Source organism: Podarcis pityusensis, assembly GCF_964106645.2.
Source record: "Podarcis pityusensis genome assembly, chromosome: 7".
Taxonomy (NCBI): Eukaryota; Metazoa; Chordata; class Lepidosauria; order Squamata; family Lacertidae; genus Podarcis; species Podarcis pityusensis.
In genome coordinates, this window is record NC_138031.1 from 47118089 (window position 1) to 47141217 (window position 23129).

Sequence of the window (23129 nt, forward strand, 5' to 3'; positions counted from 1 at the left end):
GGGTAGGATAAATTTCTTACCAATTCCTGCTTCTGCAAGAGTCATGTCCAGGATAGGTTCTTTCATATGTACCTCAACTCCCCCTCCCCCTCAAATCCAGCAAATCTGGCTTCCCTCTAATAGTGCCAGAGAGGGAGGGAGGCATATCAGCCAAGAGAGAATGCTTTTGAGTTAACTGATAAAGAAGGTATGTTTCCTCTGGACGCAGCTCATTAGCTTTTTAATACATTGCACGTTTTGGCCATCAAATACTAAAGGGCAATACTTCCAGTATATAACTGAGAATACTAGAGTCGGGTTTTTTGAGACAGATGGCAGGTGACAATGAAAGGGACGCAGATGGCATCTGATATGAGTTTAAATAAGGCAGACTGAGCACACAAGATTCAGAAAGAATCTAGCCTTCATTTCCCAGCTGGGATCTGAGAGGTACAAAAAGATATAAGCAAGGTCATAAAAGCTCATGTCTTTTACAATAGACCACTTGGTTTCCTGCAGGGGAAAAAAGGGCTTCTGAACATAAAGGTCTTTATTGATTGAACGCTCCATGTTCACACACAGAGTCATATTCATTACAGGCATGGGGTAATAGAATGCTTAGCTGTAGTGATAATTGTTGAACTGCTCTCCTTCCTGAGTGTGGCATAAAAATATAAGATGTTTCATTCAGGTAACAAGTCATGTGTTTAGTTTCTCATGTAGCCCACGAATGCCTCATTCTGTATTCACACACTCTAACATCTGGTGAACCTGAACAGATCTCCTCTCTCTGCTCTGATCTCCATCTTATGGATTTATTTATAAAATTATTTATGAGCTTTCTTTCAGTCCATGAAGGGACCCTGAGGTAACTTATCATTTAATTTTTATTTTTTTAAAAAAAAACCTCTCAAGCAACATCACAGTGAACAAATTAAGGACAAGTAAAAAACACTTTTAAAAACAAACAGCAGAATTAATTACATGGGAACACAGGAAGCTGTCTTATACTGAACCAGATTATTAATCTATCCATCTCAGTACTGTCAGCATTGGCTCTTTAGGGTTTCAGACAAAGGACATTCCAAGCCCTACTTAGAAATACTGAGGGTTGGACTTGGAACATTCTGCATGGAAAGCAGATGCTCCACCATTGAGCTATGACCTTTCCCCTAAATTACAATTGCATTTATATAATAATATGAAAGTTGTGTGGAACAAAATGGTTTCCAAGGCCTAGAGCCGTAGCTAGGTGATCTTGCATCCCTGGCAGAACCGTCCAGATTGCGCCCCCTAGCCACAGACAAATTAGCTCTTCTTTCTGCCTCTCCTCCAACCCCACCCCCTCCACCCATTCAATTCACCCTCTATTAAAAACCATTTCTTGTGAGGCAGTAATCAATATTTATATTTATGAGCATATCTTTTAGCCGATGTTGTGCCCCCACCCTTGCCTGCGCCCCTGGCAGGGGCCCACCTCACCACCCCCTAGATACGGCCCTGCCAAGGCCCACCTAGAACTAAACAAAGATGAAGTTCATCAGGTAACAACATTTGGAAGGGAATTTCATGGTTGAGATGTCACCACAGAAAAGGCTCTGCCTCATGTACTGGCCAACCTAGCCTCTCTTGGTGGTGGGGCATTCAGCAGGGCCTTCTAAGCAGATCTTAAAAACCATGAGCAGGCTCATATGGGGTATCTTGATTTTTTCAGATATTCTGCCCCAAATCCAATTCTTTTCTTTCATTCTTCCCTAATTTACAAAAATCAGGCCAGTGGCCTATCTAATCCAGCACCCTGTTCTCACAGTGGCCCACCAGATACCTATGAGAAGTCCAAAAGCAAGACCTGATCACAGCAGCACTCTCCCATTGTGCCTAGTAACCACTGAATAGCTTTATCTGCCATGTATTTATCTAATCCTCTTTCAAAGCCATCTAAGTTGGTGGCCATCACTACTTACTATGGAAGTGAATTCCAGAGTTTCTTCCAGAGGATGGAGAAACAATACTTTACTCCAAGAATAGTGTCAGATCAACTCAATCCAACTCAATCTAGATCCCCTGCCATTGACACTGGATTTCTGTGAATGAATCTGCGGCTCTCCCAATGTTGTTGGACTGCAATATGCATCAGAACCAGCCAGCTGCTCAAGGATCTCCTACAACTACTTCAGTTCATTGCTTCTATTCTGGGTTCAAAATGGAATGCACTGTTATTGTTGTTATTTGTTATTATTGTTAAAAATCGTTATTGATTACATTTATATTGTCCCTCTTTTGTTTACACTTAATGTAACTGGATGTAACTGTCTCTATGGGGAGGGCTTCGAGGGGACAAGGCTAGATGGAACAATTGATCCTTGCTCACTTCTCGCCAGCGGGACAGATAAGAGAAATTCTGGGATAGAGTTGGGGTGGATGTGGTGTTAAAGCATCTCACCAGAGCTCAGTTGGTCCCCCAGTGCTGCTCTGCTTACTGGGTCCATAGTGAATCCAGAGGGAAATTATCTCTGATGAGCTGGAAAATTTCGAATTCAATTCCCAACACAAAACTCTCTCTCTCTCTCTCTCTCTCTCTCTCTCTCTCTCACACACACACACACACACAAAGTTTGGCTTTTTACTGTTAAGCAAACGAAAACTAAAATGAAGTCTTAACTGTTATTAACATTTAAGTTTCAGAATGATGGGGATATTTAGAATTTCCTACTGAGTGACCTTATGATCAAGTCTCCTTTTTAATTTTTGAACACCTGTAGAGTTGATGTACAATTATGTTTCCAAGCCTTTGCAAAGTTTCCGTTAATGTTGATTTTAGCATTATATTACCATAATAGCGGGACAAAAATATCTATGCATACCTTATTCCATTAGGTCATGTTCTGATATACAGTATGGATCTTCATTTATTTTGCATCAACCTCAAGCTGTTTTGCTGTTTCTTTTTTCCCTTGTACACATCATTTTGAAGCAAATAGTGAAGCAAATACAGACTTTTTCCCATAAGGAATAGCTACATTGTATTATTGGTATTAGTTCTTCTGCAAACGCCAGCCTATGCTACAAATTTGCAGGAAGGATGCTAGAGAGAGGAGAATAGTTTCTCAAAAGAGTTCAAAGAGGAGAATAGTTTCTCAAAAGAGTTCAAAACAGCAAGCTATATTGGTAAGTATAATTATTTTTCTGATACTTCAGTCTTTTGTTTCTGGGTTTTGATTTGAATCCACTGGTAGATTTTTTTAATACAATATTCTCTTTTCTTTCTTGTCTTTCTGTGTGATTACATTGTCCTATTTTTCATGAATATGCAAGTCTTTTTAAAAAGACAAATCAATTCTGAAGCATCCATTTCTCCCCCAATATCCCTCCTCCTGTCCATAGTTACCTTGGCAACTGTCGTTTTACTTCAAAACAACATGCCCAGTTTGGGAGCTGATCTCTAGTACTTTTGTTCAGTGTTGAACCCAAACTTTAATGAGGCTCGGGTGATATATTTAACAATTTTCCTGTAATCAAAACACGTTAAAAATAGAAAAATCTCAGTGTATCAAGAAGTGCTTCCATATCTATTGACACTCCCTCTTCAGTCAGTTGCCAAGATAAATAGGTTTGCTAACAATAGAAGTTATCTTAATAAATTGTTTCGGAGTGTTTTTCTTCCTTCAAAAGATCTTTCTTCAGATATCTCATTAGCTCAGTGCCCACAGACAAGATGGCTCCTTCTCCTCTTATATCACTTCATTTATGTTTAGTGTTTTTTGCACAGTGCAAATATGAACATAAGAAGAAGGGTCCTGCTGAATCATAACAAAGGCCTACTAAGTCCATTACTGTAATTTGTTTGCCACACTGGTCAGCCATGTGCTTTTGGGAAACTCACAAGCAGGGCATCAGGGCAACAGACCTCTCCCAGGGCTGTTCCCCGGAGACTGGTATTCAGGGGCACCCTCCCTCTAGTCCTCTAGGGCTATGTACACATGTAGCCTTTGAAATACACTGAGGTCAGTTTTCCACAGTGCACTTTTGTACATACTGGTTTCCAGTTGGTGCAATAATGTCACTGCAAGCAGCAGCTATTTGTGTTGCCTGTAAACACGGGGGGCGGGCATGTTTTCAAACTATTGTTCAACTGTGTTCTTGATTCCTTCCCCTCAACTAGTAATTCCACAGACCTCAAAAAAAAAAAAAAAAAAAAACAGTCTTCCAAAAGAGACTGGTGTGCTGATGTACTGATATACGGAGAATATATATATATATATATATATATATATATATATATATATATCAGTATACAGAGGTGGTGAAGTTTCTATACTGCATCATGTTTGGCCTATTTAATTTATAGACAAGTTAAACATGGTTGATGAGGAGTAGCACAGTCCTGCCGTATAGTTAAAGCTATGGTTTTCCCAGTAGTGATGTATGGAAGTGAGAGCTGGACCATAAAGAACGCTGATCACCAAAGAATTGATGCTTTTGAATTATGGTGCTGGAGGAGACTCTTGGGAGTCCCATGGACTGCAAGAAGATCAAACCTATCCATTCTGAAGGAAATCAGCCCTGAGTGCTCACTGGAAGGACAGATCCTGAAGCTGAGGCTCCAATACTTTGGCCACCTTGTGAGAAGAGAAGGCTCCCTGGAAAAGACCCTGATGCTGGGAAAGATGGAGGGCACAAGGGGAAGGGGATGACAGAGGACGAGATGGTTGGATAGTGTTCTCGAAGCTATGAACATGAGTTTGACCAAACTGCGGGAGGCAGTGAAGACAGGAGTGCCTGGTGTGCTCTGGTCCATGGGGTCACGAAGAGTCAGACACGACTAAACGACTAAACAACAACAACAGCACAGTCCTGCAGAGTCACTAAGGTCTGTCCAACAGAAGGTGACCTGAGAAAGCTTTCTCTGTGTACACATGTATGCAGCTAGTGATTGAGAACTGCATTCTCAGCGCAAAACCAGATTATAACCATTCCAGCAGAATGTACTTTAGACTGACAAATAGTGTGCAACAGGGATGATAAAAATGATGTGTACATCCAGCATGGAATGCACATTATCACACAGTGTGGACCTGCCCTAGGTAGCACAGTCATCATGACTATAGTCACTACTAGCTTCCTCCATATATATGTCTAATCTCCTTTTAGATATATTCAAGCTGATGATCAACACTACATCTTGTGGCATCAAATGCCATGGCATAATACTCATTGTGTAAGGAAGTTCTTCTTTATGCCTGTCCCGAATCTGCCACCAGTTCTAGCATTCGGAGAGAGGGATAAAAGCTCTTGTTCTCTCCAATTACTCCACACTATTCAGATGGCATAATCCTCCTTACTTGCCTTTTTATCCTAAGCCAAAAAACCCCCAAACAATGCAAACTTTTGTTGTGGGGAAATTATGCCAGCTCCCTGATCTTTTAAGTTGCACCAATTCCAGTTCTAACATTTTATTTTATTTTATTTTAGAGATGTAGCAATCAGAAGTGTACACAGCATTCCACAGAATACTGTACACAGAAAAAGACATTGCCTTTTTCACAGCTGCCGGGTTGACATTTTAGCAAAATTATCTACCACAACCCAAAGATCTCTATCGCTGCCAGTTGCCAATAGTTCAGACCTCAGGGGCAAATTTAGGACTTTTTGCACTGATATGCATAATTTTGTATCACTTTGCATAATACATTGAACCACATTTCCCGTTTAGTTGCCCATTCACCCATTCTGGAAAGATTCTTTGGGAGTTCTTTGCAATCCCTCTTTGTTTTTATCACCTTGAATAATTTGGTTTCATCAGCAAATTTGGCCACTTCACTGCTCACTCCAGATAATTTATGAATAGATTTAAAAACTGCACTACATATGATGTCTAATTTTTTTAAATTAATGTAATAAAAGAGATTATCTTGGTTACAAGGGAACCAGTCAAAAGGGAATGATTTTACGTCAGCAACCATTCTGCCAAGATCATATAAATCCTGGGCTTAGGTTTGGGCAAGTCTATGAGGATGAGAAAAGGTCTTAAATATATGACAGGACTAATCTCAGGTGTCATTCGTACATAGCTTTAGCAGCATGGCAGACATTCCCTTCCCCACATTTCCATAGCAAATTTCATCCCTGCTGTGATATGAGTTTGAATACTGGGACATGTGTAGAGACATTCAAGCAGGTCCCTAAGAAACTATGTAGGTGCTACATACAGATCCAGGATGGGATGGTGAGCCCAGAGAAAACTCTGACTGAGCTGGAGAGAGTGTGGGCAGCCTTTGACAGTAGTCCCCACTAAGCCCTGCTGCCATGCCGCCATGCCTGGGACGTGTAGTACCCTTCTAGCCCTTCTCATAGCCCCTATGGGAAATAAATGGGATTTTATCATGAAGAGGAGCCTGTTATGTTGCTGTTGTTACACGTGAATAGTGTCACCATCTCCTCTGGATATGTAGGGTCTGGCAGAACAATGAGTGGGGGAAGAGGCAAGCTGGATAAATAAATGTATTTTTCAACAGACAGGGGAATTTGGTCTACTGAGCTGACTGGTGCACTGTCTCATCCACCATGGCCTCCCCTTAGCCAACGCCTAGCAGCCAGGGTCTTTTGGTATTCTGCCTTCTCTTTCCTTACTATTCTTTGACCCAGTTTCCTGTTCTTATTAATGTAAGAACCTTATAATATATGTTATATGTGTTTCTCTTTAACTATTATTTTTATAACTAGTCTATGGAGAGTCCTGCATGAAGGAGTGTTCGTTTATTTTATTCCTCTTTTCTCATGATTGAATGGTCTAAAGTGTAGAAATACATATTATATTTTTCCTCCTTTTTGTAATACGTTGCATATTTAATTTATGTATAAATACCAATAGCACTTGTATTTTTTAAGGGAAAAAAGCATGTAGCGCAGAATAGTGAATATTCTTTCAAATTCACTCAAATAAATCTGAAGAAGCACAAACTCTCAGTGGAGCAGAACAGATGTAAAACATATACACATATATGTTTTGCTTCATTCTAGTAAACAAAAATATGATTTTGTTCAATAAGCATGTTCTTTTTCTACATATCTAGTCCATATTTAGAGGAAAGTGGGTCTTTTGCTCAGCCTTTTGTTTGTACAGGTTTTGTTGATTTTGTCTCGTAGTCATTCTCATTTGAATAATTGCACAGTGTAATATGCTAATAGAGATGCCACATGTAGGTTTTGAAAAGTGCACACTGAACACCATGATGTGGTAATCACTTAATCAAATATGATGGATTTAGAAGAGAATTAAATAACACATTAGAATAATGATGGGCAAAGGCAGTAAATGAAAACACAGGATCATAGTTCAGGATGGAGCTGTAATCTGGCTTTAAGATTTTAATTATGGCTGCAACTGCATAGGAGAATTCAGTGAATGATTGTAGAATGGTGTTCAGTGGTGGCCTGTAGGCCATCTTGCCCTAATTTCCCCCTGCTACTGTCTGCATAGAATTAAATACCATAGCCACTGGATGAGACATGAAAGTTTCAACTCCCACAATCTCAAAGGCACATTTCAAAGCTTTGAAGACTACAGAGTTTAGGGTTGCCATATGTGTGGAATTTCCTGGACGTACCTGGAATACTGCAGTCGGAAGCAGTGTCTGGGCGGAAATCAGCAAAAATGTCTGGGAAAATCCAGACATCAGCAGTGTTGTTTTTCTGAATTTCCTTAAAAATAGTTCAGAAACATCAACTTTCTTTAGCAATTTTGCCGAAAAAAAGCTCAACAGTACATTTAAACCATATGGCAACCCTAGTTCCACATCTGGAACCACTGAGGACCAACCCCAGGCCACATGTTTTGCTGTTCACATATAAATAGATAATTCTCATGGGTGAAAAGAATGGTCTTCAAGTAATACTACTCAGTTGTCATCTTGTGTTCAATGCACATTCCGAATACATATACCTTTATTGAGTCTGTGGAATACTGTACAAAGCAGACTTTGTTCCATAGCCAGTACATCTACCAGGTTAAGGGAAGATGCCATATCAGTGAAAATCTGGGAGATCAGATTTTCTTCCTAAGCAAGTGCCGGAAGTATGCAAAAGAATATGAAACACAAATTTAAACATTTCATCTTGCAAATAAATATTTTAAATTTAGTTAAAACCCCTCCTATTCTTTTTTTAATTCCTGATCCTCTTCATAACATAACTCCTCGCCAGCTTCATACTACTGATAATGTGCTAAGTTTAGTTAATCTATATAAATTGATAATTCAGTTATTTGATGATAACTTCATAAAAAGGGGAAATGTATTTTCAGGATGTCACCTTCAGATTATTTTATGTCTTTCAATAGAATGTTAAAGTTGCTCAGAAACCATCAGATTATTGTTTTTCTTTAATGACTTTGCATTAAAATTAAATAAATAAGAAGAAACCATTATGGCTCTTGTCAGGGGTTCAGGGACAGAGGCACAGGGTAGGCAGGAGATGGAGAGCGATGGGGATGAATCCCAGGACAGCGAGGAAGAGGATGACAATGACTCTAGAGATTCCATGAGTCTTTCCAGCGAATCAGAGGATTCCCAGAAGGGGGCGCCGGTGGTCAAGGCCAGGGGAGCCCCAGGGGGGACTTGTCAGGAGCAGGGGGCCAGCGGGGGATCCCAAAGTGGCAGCTGGGCGTCAGGACCAGCCTCCCTGCCAGAGTGCAGCGAAGGGGGTGGAGGTTCCAGTGTATCAGGGGAGGCGGCTCCGGCAGTAGAGAAAGGAGGGAGGTCGGAGCAAGCCACCCTCCCGGAAGGGGAGGGGAGTAGTGAAGGGAGTAGCGTAGCTGTCAAAAGGAAAGTTAGAGGTTGGGGGCGCGCGCCAAGTTCAAATGTAGAGGCGCGCGGAAGTACAGGGAGCCCGGAGGAGGGGCCAGGTCCCAAAGCCCGCAGGAGGGGGCAAGAGCAGTCTGATTCCGCGTCGGAGGAATCCAGGAGGGGCGAAACCCCAGCGGGCAGAAAGACCCTGCGGAAAAGGAAAGAGAGAAAGAGGTGGAGCAGCGCAAGCCTCTTAAACTGGTGCAGGGCAGGGACAGATTCAGAAGGGACTTCAGCGGTCTAAGCCTAGCAGACGTAGGGCTGCGCGCCTCGGATCTGAAGCAAACAATGAACTGCAATAAACACTTTTGTATATAAGAAAAGAAAGGCGTTGGTCTTTTGTGAGCTGAGACTTGAGGCAGCCCTGACAGCTCTGTTTAAATCAAATTTGGGATGCTTTATGCAACTTCTGCTACAGGCATATAAAGTACATGCAATATAACAGCAGACATTGCTCTCATAGTGTTTTTGGTGTGACTCTCTATATTATATTAGAACAGTCTATTCTTGCGATATTCCAATTGCTAATATTACCCCCATTGCAGTTTCAAAGTGGTTGTATTTAACGCTGATTGATTTCACTTATTTTGTCCCATGTCTCTTTCAATGGAAGCCACTTCTAGGCATGCTAGGTTTATTGGCACACTGCATTGGGATTATTATTTTTAATTAACTCTCAAACAAGCCAACTTGCAAAGAAAACTCACCATCTCTAGAAGTGCACGACTTTAATTGGTATCCATGTATTGACCATTCCCAGCTAAGTTCAGTGTGGTTTGGAGCATGACAAACCCCAAATGCTCCACATTAGGCAAAGTCTATGTTTGGCTGTGTATTTCTCAGGAGCTAAATCAGAATGTATCTGATTTTCTGAAATCTATCAAGCTAATTTTTATTTTTAGCTTCAGGCAACACTGCAGCTCTCAGGTATTTTTCCAGGTATAAATACTGGGAGAAAGTCAAACTATCATAAAAAAATAAGCAAGCAACACTCATTGAACAGAAGGGGCTGCTAAAGCTCATTTTTAAACATAGACATTTTCAGCCATGCTCCATAATAACCAGCCAGCAGCTCAGGATTTTCAAATGGTTAAAAAAAAAAGTTTGTTTATTTACTTCATAAAATTCATATATGGCTGGATTGTAAAAAACAACAAAAAACAACAACAACACACCTCTCAAAGCAGTTTACAAAAACAAGTTGTAGCAAGACCACTCCCCTTCCCTGGGGAGGGCAGAGTTGCAGGAGGGCCTCTGGGCATTGGGTAAGCCTTGCTCATAGGAGAGGAGGTTGTTGCCTCCGTCTGCCCCTCCTCGTTCAGGGTATTCCGCTAAAGGGATCCAGGGGTGTGGATTCTGTCCGAAGCCTGGGCGAGGGCTAGGGCCATGGCACATCCCCACTGAGAACCCTGGGGGTGCTTTTAATTGATGTATATCATAGGGCTCCCCCTACCAGTGCAGGAGTCAAGATATAGTCTGGTTTCACCCAATGCCTAAGCCAGGCTTCCTCAACCTCATCCCTCCAGATGTTTTGAGACTACAATTCCCATCATCCCTGACCACTGGTCCTGCTAGCTAGGGATCATGGGAGTTGTAGGCCAAAAGCATCTGGAGGGCCGAGATTGAGGAAGCCTGGCCAAAGCCAAACCGTTCACATCTGTAACCAATAAAGTTGTGACCTAATTTATCCCATTAACCCAAAATATTGGTGTCCGTATGTTTATTATCTAGGGAACTGTGGGGCCCGAGGCCCCGCCACGCAAGGTAACAACAGACTGAGAAGGGAATCAACAGGTCATGCCGGGGTAATGCTGTTTGGGACTTTACCTGGTGAACTGGAAGGGAGATAGTGGCCAATTTTTCTTTGCACTGTTGCCAGTGCAAGGGGCTTCTGCTTTAAAGGGGAAACAACCACAAAGGGCCCAGGTGGCTAGAATCAAAGAGTCCAGAGTGGCCGGTGTGGGGCAGCAGCACCACTCTCCTGACAGTGGCAGCATTGTCTCTTGCCAGGATGGTGCAGGGCAGTGGTGCAGTTGGAGCTGGGTGGGAACTTTGGTGGGTAACCTCACTGGTGTATCCATGTAGCCCCAACATCGCTGCTGCTCATGCTATATGATCACCTTGACTCAAAAGTCCGAAAATATACTTCTATCAAATAAAAGAAAAAAAGGAGAGAGAGAGAAATCTGCCAAATTTCTGACACATGGTGGGAAAATAAGGGGCACGTTCTGTCAACGTCCCACTTATTTCAATAGAACACCCAGCTGATCTTGTCCTGTATGTAACTTCTGTGTTTTTCATCAAACTGGTGTGAAATTTCAGGCCCTCTATTACTCTTCCAGCTGCCAAATTTCATATAAAACAAAGGGTCTTCATTTTATATTGGTCAGTCTCACTCCTCTCTCTTACTCCCTGCAACAATGTTATAGTCTGAACAAGCTGTTCCAGGGGGTTTCAGTTGTTCATCCTAATACTAACAGGTGAAAAATGTATCAGACAAAGAGAAACATTTTAAAAAAAAAAAAAAAAAATCAGACTTCACTAGTCTGAATTTCTTTTTTTCTACCACTAAATGAATAGGGCTCATTCTTTTTCACTTGCATTAAAAATGAATGCACACCACTAATCTGCATCACTTATGGCAGCTTGAGATGTACGCTGACCATTATTAGCACCCATATTTCCAGAGCATTTCCCATATGTATCAAAGCACACATGGAAGCTCATTTGTGGTAATTCACCTAAAAATACAGGAACACACTGGTTTTGTTTTATCAAGCTGTCAAATGGAAACTTAATTATCAGAAGAAATAAGGACATTATATGCAAAGTGTTAGACTACTAGTACATATTTGTTAAACAAATGACAAAAACATATTTGCCATTATGCACATTTGTTGAATAATAAAGCCTCTGTGAATGTAAAAGACAAACGGCTCCAATTGTAATCCCTTTACCTGGGAGTAAGCATCACTGAATTCAATGGGACTTAGTTCTGCTTAGACATGGTTAAGATTGCATTATGGTTGCTTAAATGAACATTCAAATAGCCAGAATCATGCTTGCATTTACTTATGATTCTACTGCACTGCTTATCTAATTTAATGTGTATCAATTAACTATGTGGCAAAGCCATTTGATTTCACCAAACTGCTTGGGTTGTGGAAGGGTTTAGGAAACCCTTTATCTAGTATCAGCCAACACACTTCTCCCTTATTTGGTTAGTGAATAGTGGACCAAGATCACTTCTGAAAGAGCCATGTATTGGGTGGGTTTGGTTAAGTACGTAAATAAGAAAGAAAGAAAGAAAGAAAGAAAGAAAGAAAGAAAGAAAGAATCAAAAACAGCACACAACCACCACCACTACCACCCCACAAAATACAAGATAGAAAAGGCTTCTGCCCAGTTTCTTAATGAGTTTAAGAAAATCTCTTTACCAAGAGAATTTCATTCAATACTTCATTAAAAACAACATGGAATAACTTTTCTTTCAGCCCCCCTATGCAAACTCAGTGGTTGCATCTAAGTGAGCACCATGCGCTGCTGAGCATCTTCATGGTAGGTGCTAAATGAAGATGGTGTTGCTGGAGGAGTCATAGCCTCAAAATAAACATCTGTCCCTTCTCCTTCCATAATTCTGAAACTGACCAGTGTTGTTCTTATCTGCCCCACCATGCGCCTGATTCTTATAACTCAGTTACTCCTCCAAACTTCTCTGTTCACCTAATAATTCATGATCAGACTTTATATAAAGCGTGTTCTCCTTCATGGAGAGCATGGGTTGCGGTGGGGGCAACCAAGGCATCCCTCTGTTGCTGGGTGGGTTAGTATGGATGGCCACAAATCTGATTGGGCACCTCATTAGTCACTGGGGGGGGGGATTTTATGTAGCAATGTTTGAGTGACTGATGAGGGGTTATTTATTCCCTGCACAGAGCGTTGGGCTTCCTCTTTTCGCTGTGCACATTGAATCACCTGCCCCTTCCCCCTATATTTAGGGCTGTTCACATTGACCTTGCTATCCCTTTCATGGGGTCATCTGCTTTGGAGCCAGGGCTTGGTAGGAATTTTACCATTTGGCTGATTGGCTGGTGCCATTTGGTTTTTTTACCTACTGCGTAGCAAATCGTCACAACCTAGAATCATAGAATCATAGAGTTGGAAGAGACCACAAGGGCCATCGAGTCCAACCCCCTGCCAAGCAGGAAACACCATCAGAGCACTCCTGACATATGGTTGTGAAGTCTCTGCTTAAAGACCTCCAAAGAAGGAGACTCCACCACACTCCTTGGCAGCAAATTCCACTGTCAAACAGCTCTTACTGTCAGGAAGTTCTTCCTAATGTTTAGGTGGAATCTTCTTTCTTGTAGTTTGGATCCATTGCTCCGTGTCCGCTTCTCTGGAGCAGCCTGTAAGGTTGCGGTTAGGCACTGGTTAATTTTGGTTGGTAGAGGGGGTATGGTTGGCTGTGCCAGCCCCTCCAATGCTGCTGCTGCAAGGGTATTCTGTTAAAGGAATCCAGGGGCTCGCCATGCTCTTGTCCGAACCCCTGGCAAGGGGCTAGGGCCATGCAAGAGCCCCTGGGAGCATTTGGGGAGAGGTGAGAGCCTGGTGCCCAGCTTTATGCTCTCCCCTAAAATGTTTTCTCTTACTGACTTTCACAGGCTTGCGGATGTCAGTTCTGTTCCTACTTCTAAATGGGAACAGATAGTCGCTAGCCAATGCCTAAGCAACCACTCACATGCTGTAATCAATAAAGTTGTGGCCAAAATTATGCCAAAAAACAAATTCTGTGTGAACTGTGTCTTTATTTGAGGGTGTTTTGGGGGGTCCTCAACACACAAAGCCTTTGTGCCACAAGTGCTGCACTTTTGGTTCATACTGCTGCAAGTTTCTGATGAAAACATGTTGCAGGCATTTGAAATTCCTAACCATTTCCAGTCTATCCGGAAGACTCAGTTTGGAGTCGAGAATATTTCCTTTCCTTATGCAGAAATGTTAGCATGGTTGCCTAGGAACCAGACAAAGAAACCCAAGGAAGAAAGAAGGTGCAAAGGAAATGAATGAAAATATCATTGCTACTGACATTTGATTCTGGTGGGTCACCAGAGGGGGCTCTATTCTTGTAAATTCTACAGAAATGTGTTTTCCATTTCTGCCAGGCTGTTCTTGTATGCTGAGTCTTAACAACTTTAAATGACATTTGCCTCCAAATCCCCTTTGATAAGGGAGTCTCAGTGGAATATCTAAAATGCCCAAAAATAAAGGAGACAGATAGTTTGAATAGTGAAGCTTAAAGCTTTGTATACACATGATCCATGTGCTCCAGTGACGAGTCTTTTCCATTTCCTCCCATTGCTAACAGTGTTTAAATTAAAATAAGCTGTAAACCAACAAAGTATATGTGGGGTTTTTTTAAAAAAGTATTTTACTTGTTAAGTATTTGCTGTACTTTTGAAATCAGCATATTTCCATTTGATAGAGTTGTTTAGAATCCAATCATTCACTGATTACCAAATGGGTATTTGAGTGGCAGCTGTGCTCAATATTTAGGCAGCTAAGACATATGGCAATACAATGGCATATGCTAAGGATACCTGAGACCTTTCAACTTTGCATGCAAATGGGCTTCACAGACTGAGTCAATGAATACTGGATGTAGAACAATTGCAATGTACTTTGGGACAATAATGGCATGCTGTGGTGCGCTCAGCAGACCATCTGTCTCCTTCTATGTTACATGCTCAAGCAGAGATCATTCTGCAAAAGAAATATTTGAAATACTGTGTCATGATCTTGATGCTGTCTTCTTCCTGAACAAGCCACATTCTTGAAGCACTGATGGGCTTCCACCCCACTCATCATAATTCAGTATTTTTGTCCACAGAATCAACTTTGTTTTTGTGTCCTGCAACCATCTGCCCTGGCTATGAACTCTCTGCCATGACCTCTAAGTTTTGCAGTGATCTGGACACTGAGTCAGAGGCTGCCGGGGCACCAGAAGGGGAGCCAGTCAGGTTCAGAGCTCAGAGATGAAATGCTGAACATAGGGAGACCATCCCACCTAAGGATGCTGGACAGGAGCCCCCAGAGGAACCTCCCAGACCACCAGGACTTATAGGGACAGATTCCACACCCTCCCTTGAGCCTGAAGAACCAGATGCCTTCTACCTCACATCACAAGTATGGTAGCACAGGAGGCAGGCTATAGAATGAAGGAGGATGGACTGTCTCTGAAGTTCTCCTCAAGGGGGTGGAGCCTGGAGGAGATAATCTGGAGATGGACATTAAAGTTCTCAGCCTGATCCCAACCTCTGTTGGAGCATGTTGCTCAGTCCATGGTCCAGTAGCCTTCAATTTGCCTCCAGCTTCACCTCCAGCCTTGTCACTTTCTCTGTAGGATTCTGCTTCATACCAGAACACAACATTCTTCTTCAGGGGCACTGCTATGGCAATTATCATGATGAGCTTCAGAATTTGCCACTTCCCCACAAGTCCCCACATTAGCCCCAAACATGAGGGAACTCATTTCTTGGGTGATAGCCCAATTGACTTCAGTAAAAAAACTAAGGCACCGATGCTATGCACAAGACCTGGTATAAAAGAAGCTGGTGCATATTAAGCAGATCCAAAAACAGCATCTTTGGGGTCTTGGGGTCCTTTGAGGTGTCACGGTTTTTACTTTTTAAAATATGTCAAACCTACTTATCAGCCACAGCTCAGGCTATTTCAGCTCAGCCATCTGAGCCAGGATGAGCAATTTATACCAGCATATCTTTGCCTGAGCTGGTGTTGAGGACTTAATGCCAGAGGCTCCAATACTTTGGCCACCTCGTGAGAAGAGAAGACTCCCTGGAAAAGACCCTGATGTTGGGAAAGATGGAGGGCACAAGGAGAAGGGGACGACAGAGGACGAGATGGTTGGACAGTGTTCTCAAAGCTACTAACATGAGTTTGACCAAACTGCAGGAGGCAGTGGAAGACAGGAGTGTCTGGTGTGCTCTGGTCCAGGGGGTCACAAAGAGTCAGACACGACTAAACGACTAAACAACAAAAGCAGGAAATCAGCCAGCTGTGCCAGAGATCCGCTGCATCCTAAGCTGTTCGTCCTGGTGGAGCTTGCCATGGGATTGCACTCTGAGTTCTTTCTGCCTTTAAATATATTGATTCTCATATTATGACTAGTAAAGAGTCAAAGCATGCTAGAATCATCAATACAGGCATAGATTTTGGGGGGGAAACAAAACAAGACACCAGTGTAGGCTTATAGAAACTGGTGAGGAAAGCAAAAACTTCTTCGGGTATAAAGTAAGTGCTTTTAATTAGTTCACAATAGGTAAGAATAGTTAGCTCAGGGTAAACTTAACCTTTCACTTGTTTCCATTAAAAATGGCTCTAGATCATCAAAGGTTCCTAAATGTTCAGCGCAGTGCCATTTAATAGCCTGAATGCTTTTTCAGAGCAGCCTTGGCCAGAGACTTCAAATGAAAGCAGAATAAGAACCGATACACTTGCTGACATTGGGATTGTTGGCCAAAAACCTCAAAAAGTTTGCACAGGAGGGAACAGTTATACTCTTTTTATAGATTTAATTGGAGCTGAGAGGGGAAATACAGGGATATAGAAAGTACAGGACAGGTGGCAACTGTAATTGAGGCAACTCATTAACCTTATATCGCGCCTCTCCAAAAGCTCATTTTTTCATGCAGGTAGTGTGCCTCAACAATCTACAGAAGCAGCATTGATTTACTTCTATGGCTGGTGCTCCTTTTCATATATTTTATGTATTTATTGTATTTATTTATTTGAGAGAGAAAAATCAACCCCACCTTTCATCAGTGCTTATTCCAAGGGACGTTACAAACACACAGTATAGCATAACAATACAATAAAGCAGGAGCAGATAAAAGAAAGGTAACAATTAAAACAGCCATTATAAACCCATACCAAGAAAATGGCTAAGAAGACAGGTGGCTTCATAAAATTCAAATATATTTTCTGGATCCAACTCCTTTGCTACCCAAAGGTGGCAGGTGGGGCTTGTACTAGGAATTGGTGAGAAATTTGAATATGTGGATTTTAACGAGAAACTACCTGTTTTGCAATTTTCACACCAATACGGTAAATGAAATACAGCTGTCTTTCAAAATTCACCCTTCTCCAAATGTTGCAATGCAGTTCTCCAACCAATGTGCATAAAAATGCATATATTAGGGGGTATTGTGCATAAAATGCATATATTAGCAACACGACACTAACATAAAGGAATTGCAGTAAGCCTACGACTTACACGGGGGTTACGTTCTGAGGATCACGCCTATTGATTCTTTTTAATAATAGTAAATTAATATTAAACAATATTAAAACTGGCTCTACAATTAGACCCAGGGCTAATATTCTCCAGGAGGAGATAAAAGGTCTCCAAATCTTCCAGAGGAGCAGAAAAAAGGAGGGGTGACAAATTCATCAGACAATAGTTTTCCAGTAAAATTCAGCTCAGCCCTAGTTTCTTTTTTAAAAAAATACTTGACCTATTAAATCCTTAACACCAACCCCTTTGTGGTTGTCTGCATTGTAGATTGACAATGGCAGGAATAGCAGCTTGATTTGCCTATCTTTTACTCTTCTCATTGTCAATATTTTGCCACGGTTTTACTGGCATATTGCCTTCTGCTACCATTATTTGCATTTTGCTTTTCATTATGCTTTTACAGATTTTACTGTGAAGTACCTCCGGTGTCCTGGTTATGCCATAAGACAGAGAATACATATGAAAAACATTTTTTTAAAAAAAGCCAAACGCCACAGACAAGAAGCTGGGTTTGCACTATCAATGCAAATCTGCAAATTGAATGTCTAATAGTATTCTGTGCCCCTCCCAAAACACACACCCTCACCCAACTGCTTCATTACCATGCCGGTTTGGGAAAATACTTTAAAGCGTTTTTTGTCTGGATGAGTGCATGCATTTATAGCCCATTAATGTCACGGACTCTCTTCATTCTTTAAAAAGCATTAACTCTAGTTCTAGCACTTGGCTAAGCTTTATTAAAAAGGAAAAGAAATGTTTACATTTCCTAGCCCTAGCGGTCATTTATTCTGCCTTTGCATTTATTAGGATTCTTTTTCAAAAGTCAGTCACTTATCTGGCCTGATCCAAAGCCATACAGAGTGAGTGGGAGGTTTTTCTATTGACGTCAGTAGGCTTTGGGTCAGGCCCTTAGTGCAGGCTCATAATACATAATTCAGGCTCCTAATGCATTTCAAATGCCTTTTTACATTTTGCTGGTTGGTTCTTCTCCCAGAGGTACAGCCATCAGTGATGTTCTTTGCTGCCCCAGGACAACTCTATATTTATCCCTAGCCTTCTCTAGATGGCCTCCTTTTCTCTTCCAGTCACACATTCTCCTTGAAAATTATAAACACAATTTCCTTCAACATGCCTTTGCTCTGCTCCAGACATTTGGAAGTTTTCCACATCACCAAATTTTTCATTTGTTCCCCCAGTTCCAGCCTCTTCTGATGATCTTCCAATCTATTCCCTCCACTTGCTCTTAACCTTCTTTATTTCAAGCACAGACCACGTTGACATCTTAGCGTTAAAGCGCCTGTCTTTTCCACCGCACCCCACACATGGGGGCATATCTATTGCCCTATTTGGATGTTCAGTTCATGTGATTAACAGTTTCATGGAATGGGAGAATTGGGCTGGCTATAGACATGCCACTGTATCCCTAACAGCCTGCCCCTGTTTTCCACACCTGGAGGAACATCTATAGAGGGTGCATCCTCTATATGGGTAGAGTTATTCCACCCCAATGTGTGGATGGTGGGGAACCAGCTGGTGGCAGCAAGTGGGGAAAGGACCTGTAGTTTCACTCCACATGATTGCACAGCTGGAATGCTGTAAGAGGGCTTATGATTTCATGAAGACTTTATGGAGATTAATAAAGAGCTTTGTTGTTGAAGTTGTTTCCCTTACTGAGCTTCATAATTAATTCTTTATACTTTCCTTCTAGCCTCTGCTAGGTAAGAAAATTGCAGCATGGAAGCCTCCAAATGCAAATATCTATGCATCACTGCCATGCCTTCAAGGGAAGTCCCTGTTACAGTATTTGTCATTGTTCCTTTGAGCAATGTGCCTTTTACAGCTGCCACACTACAAGAAACTAAAGAGGTAAGCTGTGCTATCACTTGATGTGGTGGGGAATATTCATCATTCATGCGGATGCTAAATGCACAATAACCTAGCTTGAAAGAAAGAGCAAGCCTAGCTTTCTCTATGCATTGAGTGCTCTATCATTATTTACTTTCTTGTGCCACAAAATTGGGTGCTTGCCATGGCAGGGTTAGAAAGGGAGATGCTTTTACATTCAACTTTAGCAAGGACACAACTATAGCACCCCATGGCCAGAAAGCTATGCACTAGCCATACCGTCAATGCAGGTTTTAATGGGCTAAGGGATTTTCTACAGTAAGGCAAAATGTGTATAAAAAGTGTAGGCTGGCGTTTTGATGACAATGATAACGTGTAGATATTGGAGTAGGAAGCAACTTGTGTCCATGAGCAGCACTTATGTTGCAACCAACCCAAGGACTTCTCTGGTTCTCTTCCATGCTTTGCATTTCAGTCGTCTACCTACAGTTCCCTGTCATTCTCCTCCGTCCTCAGTTTTATTTTTAAACTGTATTTCCTTCACACATGTATCAGTGGCTACAGATGGTTAATGCTGTTTTTACTGTTGCCAGAAATTCCCCCTTGGAGGAGTAAGTGCAGGAAGCAGTGGAGGAGGAATCAGAACTATGCCAGACCTTCCAGCTATTTCTCATTCAAATAGATATTTGTTATAGCTATATGCAGTAGCAAAACTGTGTGTCACTTTCATAGGCCCATTGCACTAAATTAAACTGTCCAAGGGAACTGGTCACTTTCCCTTGCCTCCATCTAGGGATAAAACTGAATGGTTTGTGGAAACCAGAGAATAGGGCAGTGTGTTCCTTATTCTAGAAATCTTTCTAGTGTTCTAGATTAGTGATGGACGAATCTGTTCATTCCCATTTTTCTCACTTTCCCATTTTTCAGTCTTGAATTTGGTTCATCACATGCCCACATTTCATTTAAATGTTCTCATGAAGATTTGTCAGCACTTTAGTACACATTCCTCATAATATACACATTTTTACAAGCAATTTCCCTTAATATTACGCTTTTTTGGTATCCTACATTCGTTAATATATTTATTTTAACCGCACTTTCCCCCTGACATATGCATTTTTGTACATAACGTTTGGTTGGAGAACAGCACTGCAAAATTCAGAGAAATGAAACTATGGAAGGGAAGCTGCATTTTGAATTGCATATTGTTTCAGCAAACATGAACTAGATGTGAACCAAACCAAATTTTTACCCCAGCCCTATTCTAGACACACCCTCTTTCAAGGATGTTCAACTTTTCCCTCATAAAAGCAAGAACGTTTTTTGAGATGTCACCGAAAATTATTTTTGTTCAGATTATAATACAAATTTTTCCAGCTGTATTATGAGTCAAGAGCTGGTCGACAGTGAAATTGACAGTGAACACTGCCTGGTTCCCTAAGCAATAAAGATCTGCTCACTCTCTCCCTGTCCTTCAGAATGAGGGGAATGAGAGGGATTCACTGTCAGTTTGTCAAAACTGATTGGCTGTATTGCTGAAATTCTGTTATGTTCAGTATATGATCCCTGATTGCCAGGGGGTCACATAGTGAAGAAGGAAAAAAATTCATGCAAAAAAGTGCCAAAGCAGCAGCATATTGAGACTGTAACCAGGAAAAAAAGAAACCCACAAATGACTATGTAGCAGTAATGACTACTAAGCACACTTCTCGAAAGCACACTTTTCATGTTGAAATTGAGCCTCACAAAAATTTCAGCTTCACTGATCTCAAAGACTTCAGTAACACCAACAGCTTGTTCCAGCTTATATTTCATTGGTGGGTTTTGCTATACATAAATTTCAAAAATCCTCTCGTTCTTCAAAACTGTCAGAAATCTGCCATCCAACCATGAGTAACAAGTTTTCGATGTGGTTTGTCACAACGTTTTTACAACAAATGGCTGAAGATTAAAAGCATACTTATTATAAGCACTCAAGTGATGAATTAGATGTTTTCAGTTTCATCTGTATTTGTCAGGAAGTACAGAGCTTGCTAACCAGCCCCAAATATACAGTGATTTAATGTGGAGCTCCGGCTCAGTTTTCTGGTTCAGGATATTGTCACAATATTTCAAAGCAGCAGTGTGTCTCCTCTGTATGATAGGAAATGCAGTCTGTGACAAGAAAATAGGTTGAACTGTGGCAATAATTCACTCACAGGAGGAAACCCATTCCCCTCCCTTGCTCTCAAGTATTTTCCTTTAAAAAAATAAGTAAGAGTGTTCATTAAATTTAAGAAAATAATCAGCCACCAGAGATCAGGGATCTGTCCTGGACATCCTTGTGTCATTTTAGAAGAACACTTACCATTCAGTTCACTCCTCAGTAATGCTAAAGTGCCTGCCATAGTGCAATTTGTATCTCTGTTGTATATAGGTGAAAATCCCACAGAAATGAATGAGCCTTACTTCCAAGTAAGCATGTTTTGGATCAAGCTGTGAGGAGTAAATGAAATTACTTAAGCAATCTAAGCTGTTTGGTAGATTATATATTTTCTAACTAACCAAATTCCTCATATTTTTAATAGGACGTGGGAGAAACTACACATGATCTTTGGATAACAGTCGACAGCAAGGTTTTTGTCAAGTGTGCAAAAATTTGATGCCTATTCAAGCACTAATATCATGGCTTCCATCACTGAGAATATGGATTTTTTGAGGGGATATTTACTGAGATATTTTGTGGGCGCTGTAGTTGGTACTGGTGGTAACTCTGTGCTCATGGGTGCCAAATTGGTGCCCCCCTTATAGAGAATATATCACAAGAGTTAATGGGTTGGTTCTACTCAGAGTAGGCCCACTAAAAGTAATGGACTTAAGTTAGTCATGTCCATTCATTGTAATGAGTCTGAGTATGACTAATGTTGGATAAAACCCAATGCTTGGCTATAACTCAGTGCATAAAATATGTTCTTATTACCAGTTTCAAAAGTTTTGTTTTCTATGACAACAGAAGAGAATTGCTTGCTGGCTTTACAAGGTAATCTTCATATTGTCCAGTTTAATTTAGCTGTAAAGTATGTATTTAAGCTGCAGATTAACAGAGGAAAGAACCCATGTAGTGCAGTCAAATTTAGTTAAGCGTAATGTTTCTCAACTCAATAGAAGCTTCCCCCCTCAATGCTTGCTTAATTGAGCATCAAAATAAGTACTGGCTTCTTTTATTACTTGGGTTTCATATGAATAGCAAAACACGGTATTTCCAAAAGCTAAAATTCTCAAAGGCCATATGATTTCATCATAGACATACATAAGAGAACAAACATTATCCTTTTGGAGGAGGGCTTGTTATGTCAATAAATTCCTGCATAGCAAAATGGGCTTGCATACAAAATTAGGGATGGGAGCATTTTTCCCATTCTGTTCCTTTATTGTTTGGTAGGTTTGACAGCCTGGGTTCTCCTCACTTCTCCTCCAGTTTAACCAGGAGAACCTTGTAAACAAATCCCAAAATTGAAGCCTGCACAGCTTTCATTCATTCACTGAGCTTGCTTGTGTTGGTCCCCTCTGCATTAGTGATACATATGAGCACAGCATAAAGGACTTCCTCCTCCACATAAAGATTAAAAAAGGAATCCCGATGTGATCATATGTTTCTCTCTGTGCAATGCTTGTCTGACTCATCTGCTCCTTCACTTTAGCAATGTAATTTTGATATAAAATGTTTCAAATGAATGGTCAGAATCAATTGAACAGGAAAAATAAACTTCCCCTGAAGAAGGTGATCACTCAAATGCACTGGGAACATTACATCTCCCAAATTCTACTACTTTTTGAAGCGTCATCTCTCACTTTTGGCTTCCTTGGTGCTTCCTCCTCTTTTCTTCTGCTTTAGTGAAACACTACACAAAAAGAATCGTGATGAAAACCCTGTGCACAAAATTGCACTGCACAGTTTTATCTATACAGGCATGCAGGTTGGCAATATAGAATGGGAAACACAAATAAATGTGCATAGGCAGTGCTTTATACAAAATTTGGAAATGGGATCTGCCTTACAAACAAGATCAGGTGATTCAGAACTAAAAAAAAATCTGGGCAGAAATTTTATATATATAAACACACACATCCCTGGGCAAAATGTAGCAATGCAGCTGATGCAAGAGGCCTGG